We start from the raw sequence: 23,136 nt of genomic DNA on the forward strand, positions 1-23,136 counted from the left end.
GGCTTTCCAACATTCACGTTCTGAAAACACTGAGTGGTAAGAAATAACGACCAACAAACTTTGCACCAAGAATCTAAATTACTTTCTGTCTACTCAACTGGTATCTGAGCTCATCAGGGAACTTCAGAAAGTATGAACATCACAAAGCTTACAAAACTTACTAGCAAAAGCTTGCATGGGATTCATGTACTCTATGTGAAATACTGGGCACGCAGACTAAAGCTGCTCTCAAAACACAGCAGACTGCTACTCTGACAGAGCAAATGTTTAAATCCCTGATTTGCAATTCAAGCTTGCACTGGGAGTCCTCTGGGTAAGCATCACCACCTTGAAATCCATGTGAACCAGCTGTGGACCATGGCACAGATGTTCTCAGTTCATTCATGCTAACGGCCCCTGGATACAGAAGAGAACAGGATCTAGCTCAAAGTCTACCTGCCCTGGCAATTTTTAGATGTTCCTGCTTTCTCAGTTCAGTTTTAGACTTGAAATAGAGTTTGTGGAAACAGCTTTAAAAAACTTGTTACCCTTAGAAGCACCCACTAAAACGTAAAAAGCAAGCCCAGTCCAAAACAGAGCCACAAGTCAAATACATCCCACATATTGTGGGTAATAAAAACAGAAAATTCAGAAATGTTTAGTAATAAAATTTGATTTTTACTTCAGTAACAATAACAGATGTCTAAGCTATAAAAAATAATTCATTGCTAGGATCATATTTCAAAGGGAGTTTCAGGGCATCTGCGGATGAACCCATGGCTCAGTGCTAAATGGATGAACTCTGGTGTTTAACATCAGTGATTGTAGACAAAGATCCTTCTATATCTGTATGGCAATTGTATATGAGACTAAGATTAGCCAAGCAGGCTACCACTACTGCAAAGTGACCTCAGTTCTTCACAAAAAGCAAATGCATTGGTTGCTTGCTATAAAACCACTTTTTTGACTTCTGATTGTAAAGCTCCAGCTCAAATTTTTCTTCTCCATTCATTATCATTTATCTTGGTGAGGGAAAATTGCATCTTAGAAGTCCACACGTTATATTAAATCTTCCCCTATCCTGTATAATTTCTCAATGCTGCCACAGTACCTAACATTACCTGCTACACTCAAATCCATGTTTTAAATTTGTAATTTAATGACAGAAAGGGACTGTGAATGTATCAGAGGGTCTACTGTTCCATTATAATTTTTCAAGCTTATTTCAGTTTCCCTAATTATTACACTTTCACAGGATACATTATCTCTAAGCTGTTACTGTTGCATAGCAGCTTCCCTTCATATGATCTTAATTTCAAGTTTTGTTTTTTTTAATACCTTTTGTAGTTAATATATCACATTATATTGTGGACTTGGCAGTGGAGGGTGATGGTTGGATTTGACCTTGCTTGTCTGTTCCAACCTAAAAGATTCCTTGAAAGCTTTCAGAAAAGTTTACATGCTGCATTGTAGACCAATAGGGGAGACACAAGGTTTTATACATATACCCCTTCCAACAAGTTCAGAAAAGAAATAAGAAAAAAAGGGAAAATGAAAAGGTATTTCAGAAGCTTGTATGGCAGAAGAGGATATTCACACAAAACTAGTATTCAGCATGAAAATTTATAATTTCATGCACTTACACATAATGGTTTGTTTCTGGGACAAACCACTACTTTGGCTTAGTGGAAACAGTAAAATAAACTATCATAATCTTCATTTTTGCATCTCAAAGCTCTACACAGAAAAAAACCCCCTGCAAGTTGAACATCAACTACAAGGGATTTCTTTTAATAAGATCAAAAAGTTAAATATTGCCAAATATTTAACTTATTGTCAAATAAGCTTTCTGACTTATAGAAATAAGTTGAGAAAAAAAAAGGTTGGGTAACCAGAAGACAAATAAGGAATTTTAGTAAAGCAGAGATGGGACTTCTTTAGCTGTTTAATTTAGAGTTGTGTTTTAGTTTGTGTTTGGTTGCTTTTTTTTGTAGTGGAGTAGGGGGTAGAGCTGTGGTACTTTAGTCCAGATGACACAGTTTCTGGTTAAAAAAAAACCAAAACAATAAAAATAATTTAAAAAGATTGCAAGAATTCTTAAAGCAGAAGTCCTGTCTAATAGTCAATTACTCAAACAACTGAACTTTCTACTTTTGGTAACATATTATCTCCTGTATTTCTTTTGAACTTTCATAAATCCAAACCCCGAAGTGATTTAGTACTGGATATAAAACACAAGCAGAATTTTTAAGAACTCTCCTCAAAAACACTACTGAAATATTCCTAAGGTAGGAAGAGATATGGGATATCATTCCTACACCTTTAAATGATACTGGCATTTGGCATTGGCATTTGCCACTGCATGTTTAACTTCCTCATGACTACCTGGCATCACTGTTTTGCCACAGTAGAAGCTTCCTTTGTTTTTATGCTGTTAACACCCAGTTGTGAAGTGTTCCTGAATACCACTCAAGTGATTCAACAGCTTATTTATCTAAGACATACAGATGATATAATTTATGAGGAATACGACAGAGTTTAACAGAGAGTTCTGACTCAATATCATCAAAACAGAAATGAAACCATGTCCTGTCCCAGGAAGTTTGCAGCAGTGTTCATCCACTTGCACAAACACAAACAGTAAGACAAGGAAAGGCCAGCAGGGCTTTCCCATTTACATTATTAGTGGTGTAGGAGCAGCTCTGAGCAACACCAAGACCCACAGCCCTATTCCCTAATGCTCAAACAGAGGAGTCCTTATTCCTTATAGATTTCTACTCTCCAGGTAAAAAAAACCAAACCAAACAACAAAACAAAACAAACAAACAAACAAACCCCAACAAACACTTTCCTCAGGACCATACTAGGTCATATGAACAGCAAGGAACTTCTACCACAAAAAAAACTCCAAAAAAACCCAACAAACAAACAAAAAAAAACTGCCACAGAAGAGTTACAGTCAGTCACACACCACCTAAAGTATATTTTTACTGGTTTTAGTGAATTCTAACCATCAACTGTTCATCAACAGCACTAAAAATTGAGAGCTTTAGCCCCAGCTACCCCCTCTGATAGGTAAAACTTTAAGATGAACTTAGACCTAAGCTGATTGTGCTACAGCTATGGAAGTATCCCACACAGCATCTCTGCTGCTCAGAAACAACGGATGTGTTTATTTCAGATTGCTAAGAACACAGTTTAGATTTTTAAAAGCCTGAAAACCCTTCCTATGGACAGCAGCATCAATAAATTTTGTCACAGGCTCAGGGCTGAGCAGTTTCTAGGTGACAGCCAAGCAATTCACCTGAACTCCTTCCCCCAGGGCTGCCCCACTATGCAAATCTCAGCAGAGGCAGCTCCTTCCAGTTGTAACTCATCCACAAAAGGAGGACTTTCCAAAGGGTGACTCCATGAGAGCCTTGGCACAAGCAGCAATTTCTGTCAAGGAGGACAGAAGAGCTCCTGCCAGAGGAACTGACACAGAGCACTGAGTCTTGAGAGTGCCTCCAGCTTGTCCAGGAGCTCTGGGAGCTCCACCTAAACAAAGATTTGCAATAATTGTTGCAGCTACAATTAAAAAACAGAAGAGAACAGGGTATGAAGAAGCTTTTCCAATCAGCTATACATTGCAGTAATACAGTTTTGAAATTATTCCAGTAAAAACATGAATGATTAGAATACTAAAAGCAATTGTATCAATCATTAGCTGTGCAGAAAAGAAGAATCTAACCATGGTATTTTAACTGAGATCTCAAATGGTTATTGGGTAGCTCGTGAGATGGAAAAACACAAGAATTACAGAATACAGGTAACAAACATGAGAGAGATAGCATGGGAATGTCCAGGTTCAGTTCCTAGGGACTGTTGTGTGTATTCAACAGTTTTGTCCAACAGGCAGGAAAATAAACAAAAAAACAGCTGCTATACAACAAGGTCTTAATTCCTGCATTGTAATTTAATGGCACTGAGTCTCAACAGCTGCACACTATTTCTTTTCAATAATTTCTCAAATTAATTCCATGATCACCTAAAGGGAGGCAAGCTGCATCAGAGGCATTTCAGACAGGACATTAAGGAAAGCTTCTTCACTTCACAGTCTGGTCACTGGAACAGGCTCCCCAGGGAAGTGGACATGGCACCAAGCCTGACAGAGCTCAAGAAGTGTCTGGACAATGCTCTTGAGTCATATGATTTAGCAGTAGGGAGTCCTGCAAGGAGCAGAGAGCTGAACTTTAAGATCTGTGTGGGTCCTTTCCAACTTGAGACATTCTATGATTCTAAATAATAAAACTGCAGTTATGTGGTCAAGCAGCAAGCTGAAGACTAACAAGAACTAAAGGACTTTAGGTCTATAGTTCAAGTGCCTACAGAGTTAAAAAAAACAACATCCCTCCCTCCACAAAATCTAGAATTGTCCTTTAGCAAGTATTTTAGAGTTCTTCTCTAAGTCAGGAAGTGAAATAAGCAACATCTGACATTAACCTAATAGAACAGACCACTTATAACTGAATATGAACCTCCACAGTCACCTGTCTCAACAAGCACAGCTTTTCAGTTCAAATGTCTTTCCAATGAGAAAAGTTTACATATTTTGCTGCCCTGTTTAAAAGTGTTTTTTCAAAAAGTCAAAACAACCCTTAAATTAATGCCTTTGATTTGAAGGCTCATTGAACAAACAGAATTAAACAGTTCATGTTGTCCTGAGCAACTATTTATAGGTAAAGAAAAATAGCAGCTTTAACTTCATAAACAAATCAGCATGGCTGAAGTCTCAAGCAGAGCACAGTTTACTAAATAAGCCTTTAAACCAAATTCAAAACTCACTTATTCTTAAACTACTCTATTAACTGTTGCAGTAGGACTACTACACATAAAGGAAAGATATTTTTGAAGAGCTCAACAAAGAATTCCACTTGATTACAGTGAAAAAGTCTTGTCACTGATCATTTGCAGATTACTACAGTCTTTGTTCGAGGTTTAACTTAGTTACATCTACTGTGGAAAAAAAGATACCACATTATGTTCCCTCAGTACAGGCACATTATTTACATTGATAATACACACATTGCATAAAAGCTTCTAACACCTCAATCTACTCCTGTGCTATTGCAGTGAGGCACAGTAAACAAGCCCCAAGAGAAAATACCACAAATAAGTACAAGACAGTTCAGTTCAGCCTAAAACAAGTCAGCCATTTCTCTTTTTTTCCCCTTAGACTCCACCATTAATGCAAAATAAATGCATGCTGGTAGAATATCAGTATCATGATCAGAATTTCTACCACATTATCTTGAGTGTCAAAATCACAACAAGTACTTAACCTCCATGTACTAAGAGCCATTTAACACAAACCCACTTTCACATGAATGAGAAATCAATTCAAGAGGCTCTGCTGAATTTACAGACAAACCTACAACAATATATTTAGAGCACCAATATCAAAAGAGGATTAAGTTGTGGCACAAATGGGAAGTACAAGTGGTTTCAGTTGTCAGAAAGGCAATTTTTCTTAACATATTTACATTCTATAACATCACTGTGGCCGGTTATTCTTTTACCCCTTATATTTCCACATTACCCTGCTGTTGGCATCTGGTGGGCTTTGCACTGAAAGCTTTTAGAAGTATTTGTAATGTCACCAGTTCCTGTGTTGGTTACATGGGTTTCTTCAAACAAACAAACAAACCCTTCTGAAAGCAGCCATTAAGAGCTACACATTTATAAAACCTATTTCCTTGTCTAACAGAAGAAACATTTAGCACTGAGCAAAACAAAACAGAACCAAGCTTCATATTTCTTGCAGCATGTTTAACTTCATATAAACTTTCCCACCAGTCAAAATCAAACAGAATTCTGTAAACCATGGAATAGGGCCTTACTCATATACAGTATCTCTTCTGCATGAGATCCTTCACTTCAAACCTTTTTTACACACACAGGTATAAAGACAACAAATTTTCCTGCTCTTTTTAAGTTTAACACATATTAAGGGATTTGCACGAAAACACTGACATTGTTATTGAAGAAGTTTTAAAGATTCTTCACAAGAGGAAGCAAAACATTTAAAGATGTGTCAGCCAGACAAATGTTACTTTCATAAGAGCTATACAAGCCACAACAAAGAGTTCTCAAAATTAATAAGAAAATGGCAGGTATGCATTTGCTTTCACTTTGTAAACGTAATACTGAAGGTGTTTTCATATTTATTAAAATTAGCATAAATGAAAAACCTGTTAATCCACCCACAATATCAATGCAATATCAGTACTGGAACAGAGACTTCACAGCATGTTAATCAGTTTGCTCAAAACATCTCCCCACCATCATTACAGGGGAACAATTCTAAGCTGCATGGAAAGATTTTTAAATCTTCAAGCATGCAGACAAGTTCAAGCTGCATGTAAGAGATAACGCTAAAATGAGAGTGAATAATTATCAGAGATTATATGTGAATGCAGAAGACAATTATTAAGATGTTTTCTGAACAACTGATATTCTGGAAAAATAATCCCATACTAGTTAAGTTAGCATAATGAAAAAGAACAGCTAATACAAGAAGAATAGGGCAAACACTGAAATGTTACTCATCCTTCAGTGGCTGTGATAATGGACAGTTAAAACATCTTAAGCAAAAGAAACACCACCTGGATAAAATGGGCATGCACCTCTTCCACAACCACTTGGGTTGGTCTGCACCACATCAAGGACCAGCTGGGTTAGAGTTTTTATCTTGGCACCAGTCATGCAAGACCCAGACACAGACACACTCTGCCCCAAGGGATGCAGCACCCACATGTCACATTCTCTTTCCAGCACAGTCTCAGAGTTGGGGGCCTGTGCTGAGAACCTGGGTCAGGTCTAAAACACAGCAGAGCTCAGCAGGCTCTCAGCTCCTGCCTTTCCAAATCAAAGTTACTGCTGGAAACAGTGAAACTAAGTTTGTGCAGCACTACCCCAAGCTAAAAAAGACTTACTGATCCTAAAGGAAATACTGAATTAAGATAAATACTTTACCACAGCTGCAGACAAAGAACTACTTCATAGAACTACCCAGTTTCACTCAGCATGGCCATCCTGTTAAACTTCTCTCTCTGAGGAAGATGGGGAGATTATGGGCTGGAAAATGAAGCCAAAGTAGGGAAAAAGACAGAAGACTTCAATTCTAGACTTATGAGCTTTTCAGTCTTCTGTACAGGGCAAGCTATACACCCAAATTTAGTGAAAGATACACATTACTAATTCACATCATATACAATCAGAATAATCCGAAGTATTATCCTAAAAGCTACTATCAGATGATGATAATGTGGTTCAGAATTTATGGTGGCACTACAGTGCTTTGGTACCTCAAATGGTGGCACACTACATGCCAGAGGTTTTTTTCTCCTAAAAGCTGAAGGTCATACACTTTCAAACCCAGTATTTAGGAGCGAGTCTCACATGTATTTTAGCTTCGGGAACTGCAATTTTACAGGCAACAAAACTCTTGAAATTATCGCTCAGAAATAGCTGTACTATGAAAGTCATCTTTATATTAAAAAAACACACTAAAACAACTTTATTTTTACTATGTCATTCTGACAGATGCACATTGCTGACTACTATATGCTTTCAAAACTTTCCTATCATTAATCTAGGTTTGGCAGAGTAACCAAACCAAGCATTTTAATATTCTCTGCAACAGCTACACAAAAGAACTTTATGAAGTTATCCTTGACTGCTTATAAAATTTAGGCAAATGAACTGGCAAGTGAAGATTAATAAAGCATCTATAAATGCTTAAGTCATGAAAGCTTAATGTTTTCTTCTTGGCTAGGATGTGCTTCTTTCCATGTTCTTCCTTGAACCCAGCCACATCACCCCATTTGGGCAAAGAACCCTCTCTTGACACAAATTTAATGAGCCCAGCAGCTCAAGTGGCAGCACTAAACAGAAAGGTGAGATCCAAGCTTGATGGAAGGTATACACTAAGTTATAATTACAGAGGAAAACTGCTACTTCATCTACAATATTAAGTAATTGAGAAGTGAGCTGTAACTCTGGTACCAACTATCAATGCACATATGATTTACCTATGTCAAGACATTCAAAAGTCCTAAATTCTCAGGTTCCCTTGTGATTGCTGTGTAATACTGTAGCTCAACATCTTCTTAACTTAAGGACTGGCAAACTGCTATTAAATGGTCATAGCTCCTCACTGATGATCCTATTATTGCTCTGTACCCAAAAGCAGCCTGCACACGACTTGATGTGTCTGGGAATCACAAGACATTCTTAGTTTTATTATCATACATTATTCACAGTGAAAACTAGACCTCAACAAACATCCATTGAATAATTACAAGCACATTATAATGGCATGTTCCAAAGCATGTGGACTTCTGTTAAGGCTTTCCTTTGTCTCTCTCCAGACTCTGAAGCACTATATTTGAAGTACCACTGTTTGCACTATCACACTTCAAATAGTATTTATACAGAACACAGTACAGACACATCCTATTTGTCTCAGCTAAAAAAGCAAACACACTATGTCTAACATGTCATTACAGGAAAAAAAACAAAACAACAGTCTTTTTCCTTCCATTGAGAGAGTAGGAATTTAATCAATTTGTATTCCAATTTAAATGCCCACACATTATCCACTGCTACTGAGTCTTTTGTCTGGTGAGCTACAGACAGAAAGAAAAAATGTTGCATGAACTACCTGCTTTCAACAGATCAAAATACTTTGTACTCCTTGGCCTAAAATATTATTGAAAACAAAGAAATATTCTACAAGCAAAGAAACTCAAGCAAGTGTTTACCAGTTAGCAGTATCTTCTTGCAGTCTTAACAGAGAACTCTCTTCTTCAGATTATCGATGCAGCAGCTCGTCCTCACAATCTGAAAGAACAGAAGAACCCCATTAAACATAAACAATACATGGTATTTCAATCACATAAACCAGTGCCAGGGGTAAATCAAAGTTAATCCTGCAGTGCCAAGGAACCTACATAATCCTTTAGGAATGCAAATGAGACACGCAGAATTCAAAAACACTTGGTGATTTTATGGAATTGACATTACAAGCAAACAGAGAAGCATCCTTACAACGTCTTCTGAGGCAGTAAGGCTATTAGCTAGCCATGATCACAAGCATCAGAAATAGAGCATTGCAGCTCAGCATTACCAAGTTACATATAGTTACAGCACAAAAAATAGAGCATTACATCTCTGCATTACGGAGCCAAGTTACACATAATTGCAGCAGAAAAAAGTAGGTCTCAGTTCAAGCTTTATTTACAGTGCCACATATATTGCACACAGGGAAAAGCACTTCATTGCTATGGTTTTCATCAGCTAAAGAAAAATGCCACCAACAGAAGTTTTTAGCTATCTGAACTTCTCTAGGGTTACCAGCAGTTTCTGCTTCAAAACTAAGCTTCTGGTTTAGAAAAATCAGTATTTGTATGCTTAGACAAAACAGCATTTCCTATGGAAATGCAGCACTGAGATTCCACTGCAAGCACATGGAGGGTATTTCAGCTCATTTGGAGTAGATTTATATAGCAAGCAGCCTACCTTTTTTAGTACATGAATGATGAACTGCCCAGAACTGATACCTTTCTGTTGTAGTGAAAGATTCATAAGTCTTTTCCCTTTGGGGTTTTGTAGGCTGCTTCTCTTTCAAGGATTTCAGCTAATTTAAATACTTAAGTGTTTAAGTACTTAAGTGTTGTCACTTAAACTGTATCCAGTAAAACCACTGCTGCTCCTGCTTCAGGTATTCCTGGCACCAGAATCCTTCTTTTTAGTATCTCACATCTCAAAGTTTCTTTTATAGAGTTATCTTCCCATTTTGTTCTCCAATTCTCTTTCTGCTTCTTAAAGCCATGTCAAGCATATTCTGCAACATGTCTGTTTTTAGCACAAACTTGGTTTAGAATTATAAAATCCCTGTCATGTCATTTCAAATCCAGCTGAAGAGGCATGTAATATTCAGCATTAATTTGTATTTAATCAGTTATCAGCAGTTCCTTTTACATTAGGTAATCCTGATTAATGGACATTTAACAAAAATATGTTGCTTTGCAGTTAAATATATAATCACAAACACCATAATATTACTGATTTGCCACAGCTTGGGAAGGGTGGAGGGAAGAAGAAGAGTTATAAAGTATTGAGGCTGGGGAATGACTTTAGTCACAGTGAAAACTACCATCCAAAAGATGCCCCCCATTGCCTCCTGCCCTCTCTGCAAAGGAAAAACCTGCAACCTGAGGAGCACAGCTAGGAGAAAAGGCAAGGACTCTGAGATACTGTGCCAAATATAATGGCCAAATAAAACCCAGGGAACCTATTCACAGCTACATTGAAGCAAATAATTGCAACAGACAGCTGAAAAGCAAAATCAAAAAAAGAGTAATATTAACTAATGATAACTTTTGCTAATTTGTGTCAAGGCAGTACCTAAGATAAGCAACTGCCTGTCAAGTTAATGTGTTGGTGTTTGGTTTATTTTCCTGCAAATGTTGTAAGAAGCACTATTTCACTTTCTTACAGAAGGGGAAATCTAAAAAACACCCAAAATACGTTCACTGCATTAATGCATAGGTTTTGTTTAAAAAATTGTTCCACCACCCCATTCAGTACCCTTCATTCACAGACCTCTTGCCAGACAACTGTACAGGTTAACAATTATCTTATAAACTGAATGGAAGCCATAAGATCCTTTCATTCATGCTGCCTGGCAAGTGCACAGCAGAGCAGTTCTATCACTGCCTACAGTCCATAACAGAATTGAAAGTCTTGCTGCCTGAGTGACCATTTAAGAAACTCAATAACTTCCTTCAATACACTCAATCAAAAACACTTCCTTCTACCCTGCTACACTGCACTATGAAAAGCTTCTTATTCAGTACCAAAAATGGATTTTTTTTTCAAGCATGATTGATCATTTCATTAAACAGGAAAATTGTTACATTTCTGCTGTTCCACTGTCAGGACACACGGCATCACGTTTACAAATTCGAATGGTTAAATCTTTTTGTAACTACTGAAATCACAAGCAGGATTTTGGTTGACTGAAAAGAATACCTAAGCTCACTGGAGACCCTTCTGCCCTCTCCAGTCCTGCTCCCACTCCCGGCTGCTCAGCACTTCCAGCGCTGTAGTTCCTCCTCCCTGCCAACCCCTTCCTGCAGCCTGGCTTCAGGAGAAAGGGAAGCCAGTGCCAGCAGCAATAGCTGTGGGGCAATTCTGGATGGGAGAATCCCACCTGGCAGAACTGCCATATGTTACAGTGGATTGAGGAGATGATGGAAACATCCAGAAAAGCACTGGAAGCACATCATCTGCCAGCACAGGGCAAAGAATTAAGCCTGGTGTGATAGGAGGAACTGGAGAGGAAGGAGGCTGCTGCACAGGAGCACTGCACACAGCAAGGACAAGGCTGCTGAAAGGGGAGCACATGCAGAAAAAAGCTGCAGAAAACATGGCCCCTTTGGAAGATCTCTACAGCTTTCAAGGCAACAATTCCTTATATATGATCTAGATGAATCCCATTCAGTCCATAAAACATGTCAAGAGAGATTTATTTTTCTTTTTAAATAACACATCCCCAAACTGTAACCTATGGTATAAATAGCATAGCTGAGAAAAACCAAGTTAGCTGCCGTCTTAGTTTACAGACAAGATTTGTTCACAAACTAATTTTCTTTACTTCAATAGACCTTTGTGGAGTAAATTAACACTGTTTCTTTGACAGGCTAATGAGAATAGCAGGTGAACAACAAAAGAGTAAGCTCATTCCCAGGAGATATCCTTGCCTGCCCTCCACACACTGTGCTGGCATAGTTTTGTAGGATGATGAATTCAAAAGAAGGAAGCAGACAATAAAGCTACTTGTTCCTGCTAAATTAGGGAGACTTCAACTCTTGATGTAAGTGACCATCCCTTACTTCATTAGTTTTGTCACTTAAGGGCAAGGTGGAATTAGCACAGCACCTGATTAAATCTTGTTCTCCATACAAAATTCATGCTCAAGAAGACCATTAACCATAAAGATGCAAAAAGCCTTCTGTGAATGGCACAGTGTTTGCTTTTCCCTGTGTACATGTTTCAACAGGCAGAAGCACAGCAAGTGCTTCTCAAGCCTCCAAGTTTCACACTCATTTGAGCTACAAGGAAGAAAACTTCTGAGAAATTTATTAATGGCTACGTCCTCAGGAGCAAAGGATAAAGCCACTAACACAGGGCTTAGCTGGTTTTACTGAGGGATTCAGGGCACTCTATTCAAGACAGCTTGCTGAAATACTGAGGCAAAACAGGCAGTTATTGTCAGATATAGCAGTGTCTACACAGAGCTTCAAGTTAAGTAATTTTGCAGTCTTTGCTACCATTTAAAGCAAGACTGAGGCTTACAGCCCATGTAAGGCCCATGTCAGAACTGGCTACATGTCTTCACAAGCAGGTAACAGGAATGACTAGGGCTGAGATGCAGAGGTCAGTCTGTCCTTGAATTTTGCCCAAGCCTTCAACTGCTGACCCAACAGCCCACACTCCAGGTCTCTGCCTTGCTCCAGTCAGACAATCACATCCCAAGGATACTACTGACGTGACCATCTGGGGTGGCCTGAGATGCCATTTTATTTCCTCTTTATTTGGTAACCTACACAGAATCTTCAAAAGCTCAGACAAATGTAGATTTCACGACTTAACATGCAGGCTATTTCAGCTCAAAAGTTTTCTCTGAATTCCATTTAGGAGTAACTCCACCTAGCCTGTATACCTAACAGGTACGTTAGGTATACAGGCTAGGTGTGTATAGATATGAACCACATTTAAAAATCACATAACACACATCATCTTTGCCTGCACTTGATTTTGCTTAGTCCAAAACACAGAAAGCACAGGAGAGACAGTAATGTGGATTTAAGGTGGTGTATCCTCCCTAACACAGATCACAACAGACTGCTAGACACAACAGCCCATCCTAAGACACATCTGAAATGCAGAGTATACAAAATGAGCTGAAGAAAAAATAAGCCATAAAGATCCATAAAGATAACTAAGTGTCAGAAGGCTTATGGTAGGTTACAAACCATTCTGGTGTCAGACTAAGACAGCACACACATTGAGCAGTCAAAATAACCCCTGCAGAGCTTCTGGCAGGCTACACTTCATAGTAAACAGCTATGCAAAAAAGAGGCAGAAAGCAACAAAACCAGTGTCCCACAAAAACAGGAAAACATAAAAATACCAGAACTCACTAATAGGTCCACAGCAAGAAAACTTGAGAATTTTATATCCTGCTGAAATGATACAGGCTACTTTTTTCCCTTATGAACATATTTTACCAAAACTTTAATTTTCAGTTGAAAGAGGAAATTCTCCTGTGATTTGAGGAATTGGTAGTCTGAGAACTATTCAAAAATCCCCAGTTATTCACTTCTGCACAGCTGAGAAAGTAAGCTGTCATTCCTTTTATTTCCAGGACAGAAATGAAACCAAGTGTTTAAGATCAAATAATTACTCTAAAACTCAATAGTTTGAGCTTCAACTGTACATCATGCAGTTAATAACACTGATGCAAAGACACATTCCAAGGTTAAAACTATTCGCCTCCAGAAGCCTGCAGCTCTGCTTCCATGTAACACTGGAGCACTCTAGTGACACCATTTTCAACAGCTAAGTATTCTTTTTTTTCATTCATCAGAACAGCATGAGTTACAGGACTTAAACATGCTAGTCCTTACAGGTTTGGGCTGCAAAACCACTAACTATGGTTAAAAATGTACCTCTAGTATTTATTCATGTACTAGAAGCTATTTTGTGAGTAAACTAGGATCATCCAGTTAACTAAGAGTTGCAAAGACAGAGATGGAAGACACACATAACCTTCCCTTGTCCTATGGCAAACATTTGGCAGAGGTTTAAAGTATTATCAGCCCAACACAATGTATTCTCTGAAGTGCAATTTACTAAACAGAACACTGACCAGCTTTTCCTCCAATAATTACTCCAAAGTCATATAAAGGATTTCCAATTGTGAACACTTTCTCCTGTCAGAGCTGTATTGCAGCTTTCGAACACTGGACTTGGTACTTCAAGCTCAGTACTGTGGCACAATTTAGCAACTTCCCTTAAAAATTCAGGTTTTCAAAATAACTGTAAGTCTTACAGAAGGACTGACATTTAGTAGATGACTATCCTTATCACTTTTTGTTTTATTATTTATTAATTACAACTGGAAATAGTGTATGCTCCAATTCCAGTAGACTTCGCTCACACTGCAGAAGTTCTGACTCCCATCAGACTATTACTGACCTTCAAGCCCTAATTTACTCAGCTTCTTGGAGCTCAGGAACCTGTATCTGCATTTACTACAAATGCAGCAATAAGAAAGCAGCTCTTGTGTAAAAACCTAACTAAACTGAAACTGCTAAATACTTATTCCATTTAGCTATACAATAAGCATATGCCTCTGTTTCAAAGACAAATGTGGAAGCAGTAAATATGCCAATCATTTGAATACTCTTATATTAGACAGGATTAAAGTTTAACTGTGAGCAGAGAAGAATATATTTGATGCCAGACTTGAAATAACACGCTGAATATTTTCTCCAGTTCCCTTTTGAAACAGAACTACTCTTCTGAGAGTGACTCAAGTCCTAGAGTGACTCAACTCAGAGATGAAGAGGCAGGACACAGATGACATGTTCTCCAGATTACTAATGGAGCAGGTTTCCATAGCAGGGTGAAAAGGGCAAGTACGCATGGACAGACTGAGACAGGACTAATCTTTTCCTATTTCTAATGGGAGGATGTTCTTGATAAATACAAAGAAGGAGGACAATTAATTTCGTATCATGTAACTTACAGAAACTTGGTCAGAAGTGCAGAGTCCTTGCAGAAAGTCTGATAATTCTTATAATGAATCTCAGGAGCAGTTCTTTTGTCATAAAACGTTTTTGCCATACAGAGAAACAGGCACAAGGCACAATCTGGAATATTTCTTCCCTCTCAAGTACAGATGCCACAAATTTTTTGACCTCAGATCTCAGTTAATGTGTGTTTTCTCCTTGGATACACAACACCCAACCAAGGCACTGAATGACATTATAGAAACCAGGAATTAACACATGGACTTATTGTTGGATCAGTCCTGTTTTGTTCTGCTGCCTACAGAGGCACAATGAAAGAAGATCCTCCTGTGACCAGAGCCAGTGGACCAGTTCTGCTTTCTAAGAGCTTTAACTGTTTCAGTTATGAGCAAGCTACACAAACTCTTCAGTAAGTTAAGGCTTGTAATTAATTATAGGATAGAAACTGCATATCCTAACTGCAAGACCAGTTTAAGATCTCCCTTGGACAGAGATCTGTACTAAGTGAAGACTAAACACAAAAGACTTTCCCACTCCATAAAAATTCCTTCTCACCAGGCTCTGTTGTGCTTAGTCTTTCCTGGATACACACCTGAAGCCCCTATTCATAACATGTCCCAGCTTCAGCATCCTTCATAGTCTTACTTAGAAAGCATCCCAGCTTCAGCGGGGAGGGAGGCTGGTTCTCAGGCAAACAATCAATTTAGGAATCCTTAAATAGAGGGTAGAATCAGGTATCCCTTCTACCCATCATTATACCAACAAGTCTGTAATTTAAAATTTCTGAAAGAGGAAAACAACCTAGGAAAGATCCTATGAAGCCCTTACTCTGGGTAGTTGGTCAATATATCCTTTTCCCCCCCATTTTCTAATCAGCTGGATTTAGACAAGCTTGTTATCTAGTCTACAGAGAGGCAGGCATTAATTCCAGCTCTTAGTGATGTTTACAGTACCTAGCTTTATCTGATGAGTAAATAGTTTAAGCTCTTAGCTTAAGCAGTCTGAATGATCTTTTCAGGATCCAATATTTGTTAAAAAAAGAAAAAAAATGAAACTGCAAAGCTTATGTTTGAGACCTTGAGTAGAAAGTCTCACCCTGACAAGGTAGTCTGTCGACTCTCAGCTTTCACATCTGCTTCTCACTACCAAGACATTAAAGGCAACTGGACTCCTGTTTCTGCACAGGAAATCTGATGAATTTTCAAGCCATTCTTACACTCCCGTGTCCTCTCATTTAAGTATGTACTGAGATAGCACAAGATCTTTGTTCAAAGGGTACTTGTAGATGCCATCATCTCCAGAGGCATTTTTCCTACATTTAATGTGGAAGCTACAATCTCAGCCAAAACAGGAGCACAACAATTTTTTCTATATTACCCTGTATTTGGAGTAACAAAGGAAGCATTCAAGAACAAGTCTTACATTTTTCTGCTTAAGCAAAATTACAAACTCCAATGTTCAAATATTCACACACATGTTCTAGAGATTGCAGCAAGGCAGTTAGTTCATGCTTTGAAATCAAACTCTACCCCGGAACAGAAGTAAAATACTAATAAAAAAAACCCCAAAAACAAAACAACTTTTTTTTTTTATTTAGAGATGTGTCACACTATGAAGATTTTTTGCTATTCTAAGGCTAGAAAGACTTACTTCAGACTAACAGATTCTGAAGAACCACCTTCCATGAAGATATACAGCCACGAAACTGAACTTAAATACACACATGAAGAGAATTAACTGTATCACACAAAACTGAGAAATCATGGCCAGCATAATTCTGGTAGACACAAAGCTGCTGTATTTAAGTAAAATGCCAACAACAGATATGCATAGGTAGCAGCTTCCCTTCGACCAGTTACCACTTATTTCAGGCAGATGCCAGTACATTCAACAAGAGTATCATCAGTACAAACACTTCAAGCATCCTGAAAAAAGTCCTAGGACCACCACCTTCAAGAGTATCATTGAAAACCGGGGATAAATTGTACTAATATGTGTAACCAGACTTGAAATTACGGTGCCTGGCTTCTACAATCTCCAAATTTAGATCAGGGACTCCATCAAACCACGTGATGAGAGAGTTGCTCTACAGGCAGAGCGTGCTTTAGGCTGCTCCTCCATGAGAAAGCCACAGGGCCCTTTAGCACCATGCAACCAGAGCATGGGCAGTGCCACACACGAGGTTAATATTTAACCAAACCAAAGGCAGAGGCTCCAGAGCTCCTCAGAAAGGCGGGAATGGGAAGAGTGTGACAGGAACTGTGTGCTGGAAGCCCAGCACAAGCTCCAGCCTGGAGAGGTACAAAGGGAAGCACACTCACCATGGATGTGGAACTCCAGCAAGGAGCTGCATCCATCACGTGGTGCTGCAGGGCTCACCTGTCCAAGAACTGTGATTCAGTGCCTACAGGGTGTGTTGGATTTAGTACAGATGCAAAAGTTAATTGCACACCATATATGTGTCTGGCTGCTGACAGAAGAAGGCTACACACACAGACAATTAGGAACACTCAGAAAAGTTAAATCATCTGCGCTAACAGGACTGACTGAGCCTTGCTGGCCTTGCTCAGTGCAACTGCAGAAAGCTCCCATACCTCTCTCAGAAGGAGTCTCAGAGTAAGTAAAGCTAGCTAACTTCCACAGTGTTTAGTTTGAGGGTCACCATGCCCAGCATGCGCTAAAACAAACATTACCTACTATGGAATTATTTGTATTGCCATTCATGAACTCACACAATTTATCAGGGACATCTTATGTGGCAAAGACACTGCCAAAGAACTGGATGATTTATGGGTGTTCTTATAGCAGAAATCTCTTATAGCAGGACCATTCCAGCAACAGACATTTTCCAGCAATCTCTGAATACTGGAATGTGACAAAAACAAGACAGAGGAAGTATGAAGACTTACATAACGATAAATCTTGTTAATAAAGATATGATTCTCACTGTGGCTGAACTAGAAAATTTCTTTTGCCTAATGGTATTGTCATAAGCACCAAAGAAAGCTCACTAACAAAAGGAGGGGTGACTTCACAAAGAGCAGTGCAAAACCCCTTTGCAGGAACAAGAGGCTTCCAGTAGTTTTCTTGTCTTTAAATAAAAAATAATCTGGCTTTCAATAATTTAGTAACAAGACAAATATTAACTTATTCATTGTTGTGTCACTCAAATCTAGAAATGGATGTTGGCCTTCTGGGCCTCCATCTCATTTTTGTGCAAATTGTTATTTTCTTAAAAATACAAGTATCAGTACGAAAAACAAAGTCACCAACAATGACTAAGATCTTCCAGATCTGAAAGTATGAAAAGGTTTCACTTGGATCTACTTTCAGTTAATGTATCACTGCAGAGAAACTAAAGAAGTCCCATATCCTATTACTAACTTTACTTCTATCATATAAACATGTTTTATGAGGAGTCATTCAGCTACAGAAACTCAGTCCAGTTGCTGCAGTAACTAGAGAAATATGCATTTGATCCCTGGTTTTTACTATGACTTCCTATTTGCTTCCAGGTAATTAACACTGCCATACCTCAGTTCCTTATCTTATCTTCTTTCATGATAAGGCCAAACATTCAACATTAAGAAAAGAAGGACTTTAGCCAGGTGTGTTGTCTTTGAATTCTGCTACAGCAAGAGCTGGTAAGGGCAGCAATGGATAAAGGCATAAGCACAGAAGAGGCTGTTTAGTGACTCTCCAGGCAGTCAGTGAGGATACTCTACGTGAAGCACAGATGCAAAATACCTCCAAAATCTCTGCACTACATCACATTACAGACAGAAGTTGCTGAAGCTATACAGACTCCAAAAATCAGATACTGCACTCCAATCCAGCAAAGATATTCCTGTTAAACTCTCATCCATCAGCCAGAAAAATAATGGAAGTTACTGTTTTACTGCTGAAAACTTGAGCTTCTTAAGCCTTTAAGTTAAGGCTCTACAGACAGTAAGAAGCTAACTAATCATTTGAGACAGTCCAGTCTAATCCTGGACATAAACAGTAACTTCATTTCAAATATGCATGTTATAGTTAAAAAAAAATCTTTTATTAAGACTATTTTTAATTATAAAATCACTCAAGTGTTCCAAACTGCTGATCAAACTATCCTATCACAAAGATAACAAAAATAATTTTTAAAAAAGGGAAAAGATGCACATGTTAAGCAATGTGCTTGGGGGAAAAAAGTTTCATCCAGATCAACCAACTTCAGCACTGGCTACTGCTGGATTATCAGAGAGGAACGTCCTAATATGTCCTGTAGTTAGAACACACTTAAAATACAACACTGAACCTACACTGGAACAATTTCCTGAGATGAAAAATGAGCATAAATGCATAATTTGCATTTTAGTAGGTATATTTAATTTAGAGAATAAGCTGCTCCCATGGAAGAAGCCTTCAAGCAAAAGAAATTTGAGCTTAGACCATTAACAAGATCCACAAATTCTATCCTCTCTCATACAACAAGAGTCTATAACAAGTCTATAGAACTAGTGAAGAATAAACCACACCTGGAAAAGTAAAACCATCTTTTTGTTTTGCCAGTCAGCCAGACTATCCTCCATGATCATGAACACCATGCTTATGACAAAACAGAGCTCATGAGACCACGAAAAACACTCTCAAGAGCCAGGCAAGGAAACAAGGATAGTTCAGACAGGTGGCATCTCTGACTCTGGTTCCATGTCACACTCCTAACAGATAGCAGAGGGCACGAGCAGCTATGTTCATCTGCCTACTCTGAAACCAGCAAATACAACACATCACAAGAGAAGATACAAAACCTGTAATTTTAGGCACACAGAACTTGCCCTAAAAGGTATCACATCCTGTTAATACCGGAATACAACAATAACAAGAACTGATTCACTGAGAAATCTCGTATTTGAGGCAATTTCTGGAGCCTCATGTGCTTGCCTTTGTGCACACACACGGCACCACAAGAGCAACACGTGGTAGGAAAATAAACTCTGAGGAAATAATGTCTTCCTTACCTTAAACCCTTCTACACACTACCAAAGTTTTGATTATCATAAGGAATTATCAAACAGTATTTTACAAACTTTTAGTTTCTTCCACCAAGCACTCTGCCTGCAATGGGAAAGAGCTGCTTCAGCACTTACTTATGTCAAGGATCACTGTTCCAAAAAGGTACATTGGGGTACTGCCAAGCCACTGAAGCAGATTTATTTCAGAAAACAGAGCTATAACTTTTCTACTAGACAATAAAAGCTACTGCTTAAAGGCAGTGATTCTCAACCTCCTTCCAACTGCAGCTCTTCCTACTTTTTGTCATAATAAGCCCTAATTCTGCCAGCCCAAAGGCAGAACGCTGACTTTATTTCCTCTGAGACGTGTGACTGCAAGAGCAGGGGAATGGCAAACAGGATCACTCCTCAGCACACAAACTCAGGCAGAATTATATCACACACAGAGCGACATGGATGTTCAAAAGATCCACAAGGTGAAAAGAAATGTACTTAAGACCAGATAGGGACAAAAAAGGGATGGAGGAGAGCGACAGAAAGAGAGACACAGCCAGAAACCAGCCCACAGATGGCTATACCTGATACATTCTACTCTTCAGAATGCTGCTGTTGATGGAAACTTTTCACTATAGTTACTGCACTCTGGGCTCCCACAAAGCTGATGTCTTGCACCCACAAAAGGACAGCTCTAGAATTTCTGGTTTACATTGAATTAATATTTCACACCATCAATTTTATGGCTGTCAAAGTTTTCCACTGCAAGTCCTAGTAAGTAAATAAAATACTTCAATACAGGATATACATTTTGCATCTTACACTACTTTAGATATTTACAATGAGAAAAAAACATGAGAACCCTCAACATCATGCACTCTTTACATAAAAACTGCTCTAAAGTACACTCAGTCACATCAGCACCCTTCCTAAGTCAACACAGAGAAACTGCTCTACAGAGAGCAACAGAATAGTGCAATGTTTTAACCCAAATCTATTGCTACCTTTCATCAGAAATCAGAGCTCCACAGAAGTTTTCTTAACTATGAAATATTTTGAAAACTTGAGTATTAATAATGCTTTAATACATCCTATTATCTATGTGACTGTTCATGACTTTGGATCTGCCATCAGGCTGCCTGCTCCCTCACCCTCACCAGGCTTCCCTGGTGTGCAAGCATTGTTATCAGGCATATTCAAATCAAAGCACTCAAGTGTTGCAACACAGTTTAAAGTCAACACCATAAACACCATTCCCAACATGCAAATTCATAACTTCCAGCCTTCTCCTTAGTGTGCTGAAGAATAAAAAACTTACTTTTGGTCTGTTTACTCTTTAAAAATGCCTAGCTGGATATTTTAATAGAAAATGAGCACTTCTGAAATGACTGACCCTTAAGACCTTGCTTCCGCTTTCAAAAATTCTAACCAAGTCTACTTTTCCCTATTTATAGAATTGATACTCCGAGGCTAAAATACACACTATTAAAAAGCAAGCAACTCCAGATCCACAGCTTAGTTAAGAAAGACAAAAAATGTCCTACAACCATTTGAGGAGAAGAGACCAGGCCAAATAGTACAAGTCTGGGAGAAATCTCTGTATATGGAAGTAAGTCCCTGGGCAAATTATTCAAATATGAATAAACTCTGCACTTACCTGAGGGGAAAATGAAGAAGTATCTGCAGCTACCAGCCTTGTTCTTATAAATCTCTTAACTCAGAACTACTCCAAACATTAATTTTTATAGCTGTACTGCATCACAGTTAAGAGCAGGCAGGCTTTCAGCTTACCTCTGTAACTTGACTAAAAGGGGAAGTTAAGCAAGTCCCAGTATCTGTTCAGTCAGTCTAGATTAATGTACTTGTACTGTTAAAGATTCTTTAATTTACACTGTCTCTAGGTAGCTATAATTACAAAGAAATGCAGAAGAGTATTTTTAATTGGCAAAGAAGTCTTGGCAGTTTGTTCTTTTCCATGGCAGAAATAGAGATAAAAATCAAGGAATGCCATTTCTGGATGCTTTCATTGAGGAAATAGCATACAAACATTTAAGGCAATTTTGTGGTACAGGCAAAGAAAAAGGGTGAATTCAATACCTCCTTGTAGGTGAAGGGAGTCTCCCATTATATCCTAAAGTACATACAAAACTAATTTTAAACTGGCACAACTGTACAGAATTCAAAGGCAGGCATCAGGGCAATCAATCTCATGTTACTCCTGAATCACTCTGACAGTGAAGATTGTTTGTGACAAAGATCACAGGATTAAATTTATCTCCAAGTTTTTATTTAAAGCATTTGCCTTCACAACTTTGATGGGAGGATATCCTTTAAAAGGTATCTGCAAGACAGTAAGTGGCTCCTACCTTAAAGATCTGTTCTGTCATCAGACCTGAAAATGCCCACTTCTCCTCCCAAAAAAAATAAGGTTAACTGGCCTGAATTACGAGCTTTTTCTTTCTTTGAAAAACATCTAAAAGCAGGAAGGATGCCAGAATTTCTTAGGACAGTTACAGACATAACCCATTCAGGTCCTCACAAGTAGCTTGTCACTGACAACCATTTATTGAGGTTGGATTAGTAAGAATTATTGCTACTTCTTTACAAGCCTGATACTGTCAGAGGAAAAGTCTTGACATAGAAGGCTTTGAGACTTAAAACCACTGAAACTGAAAATGAACATAATGAACTATAAACTCTGAACAGAACTACTGCAAATTTATTTAAGCTGAGAAGGAGCAACTGGACAGAGGTAGTGGTAGGAGGCAATATTAACCACTTTATCACCAGCCCCATTATCTCCCATGGGAGACAGGAAGACACATCTTTTATTGCTGTACTGCACAGAAAAGTTAGCTCTGAGCAAGCAGGAAATTTTAAAAAAATTATAAAAATCAGGAGGGGGAAGGCTGTCATGCCAGGAACACAGTTAAAGCCATGCTGTAAATGATGTAACTGGTTCCAAGAAAGCAGCTGTAGTTATGGGTTATGTAGCACCCTGTCTTTTCACCAAAGTCAAAATTCCATCAATGTCTGTGATACAACAGAGGAGTTCTGCCTGTCAAGTACTTGCAGGACTTAATATCTGTATACACTTACACCTTCCCACCACCTAACCATTAAAAAGAATCTCAACTTTCTTGTTTACAGATTAGAGTTAAAACTGCAACTTTCATCAACCACCTTTAATTCCAAAGGTATTGCCATTCACACCAATTCCTCAGCCTAACTCCAACCCCAAGCACACACAGCACTTGACACAAAAAGCATTACAGTCAGTCAACATGTTACAGTCACATACCCCAACA

At 38.5% G+C, this 23,136-nt stretch overlaps 1 protein-coding gene across 2 annotated transcripts in view; it reads right to left on the bottom strand.

Annotated features, from left to right (window-relative positions):
- Positions 1–8,865, bottom strand: part of FAM49B (family with sequence similarity 49 member B) — a 43,253-nt gene extending 34,388 nt beyond the window's left edge. Inside the window, exon 1 of one of the 2 annotated variants that reach the window (XM_014306888.2) lies at positions 8,784–8,865. The gene's annotated coding sequence lies outside the window, so the exon portion shown is untranslated. The remainder of the gene's footprint in view (positions 1–8,783) is intronic. The other variant, XM_031056728.1, reaches the window with a different exon arrangement.
- Positions 8,866–23,136: the final 14,271 nt, after the last annotated feature.

The sequence above is a fragment of the Geospiza fortis genome, unplaced genomic scaffold (genome assembly GCF_000277835.1).
Source record: "Geospiza fortis unplaced genomic scaffold, GeoFor_1.0 scaffold111, whole genome shotgun sequence".
Lineage (NCBI taxonomy): Eukaryota > Metazoa > Chordata > Aves > Passeriformes > Thraupidae > Geospiza > Geospiza fortis.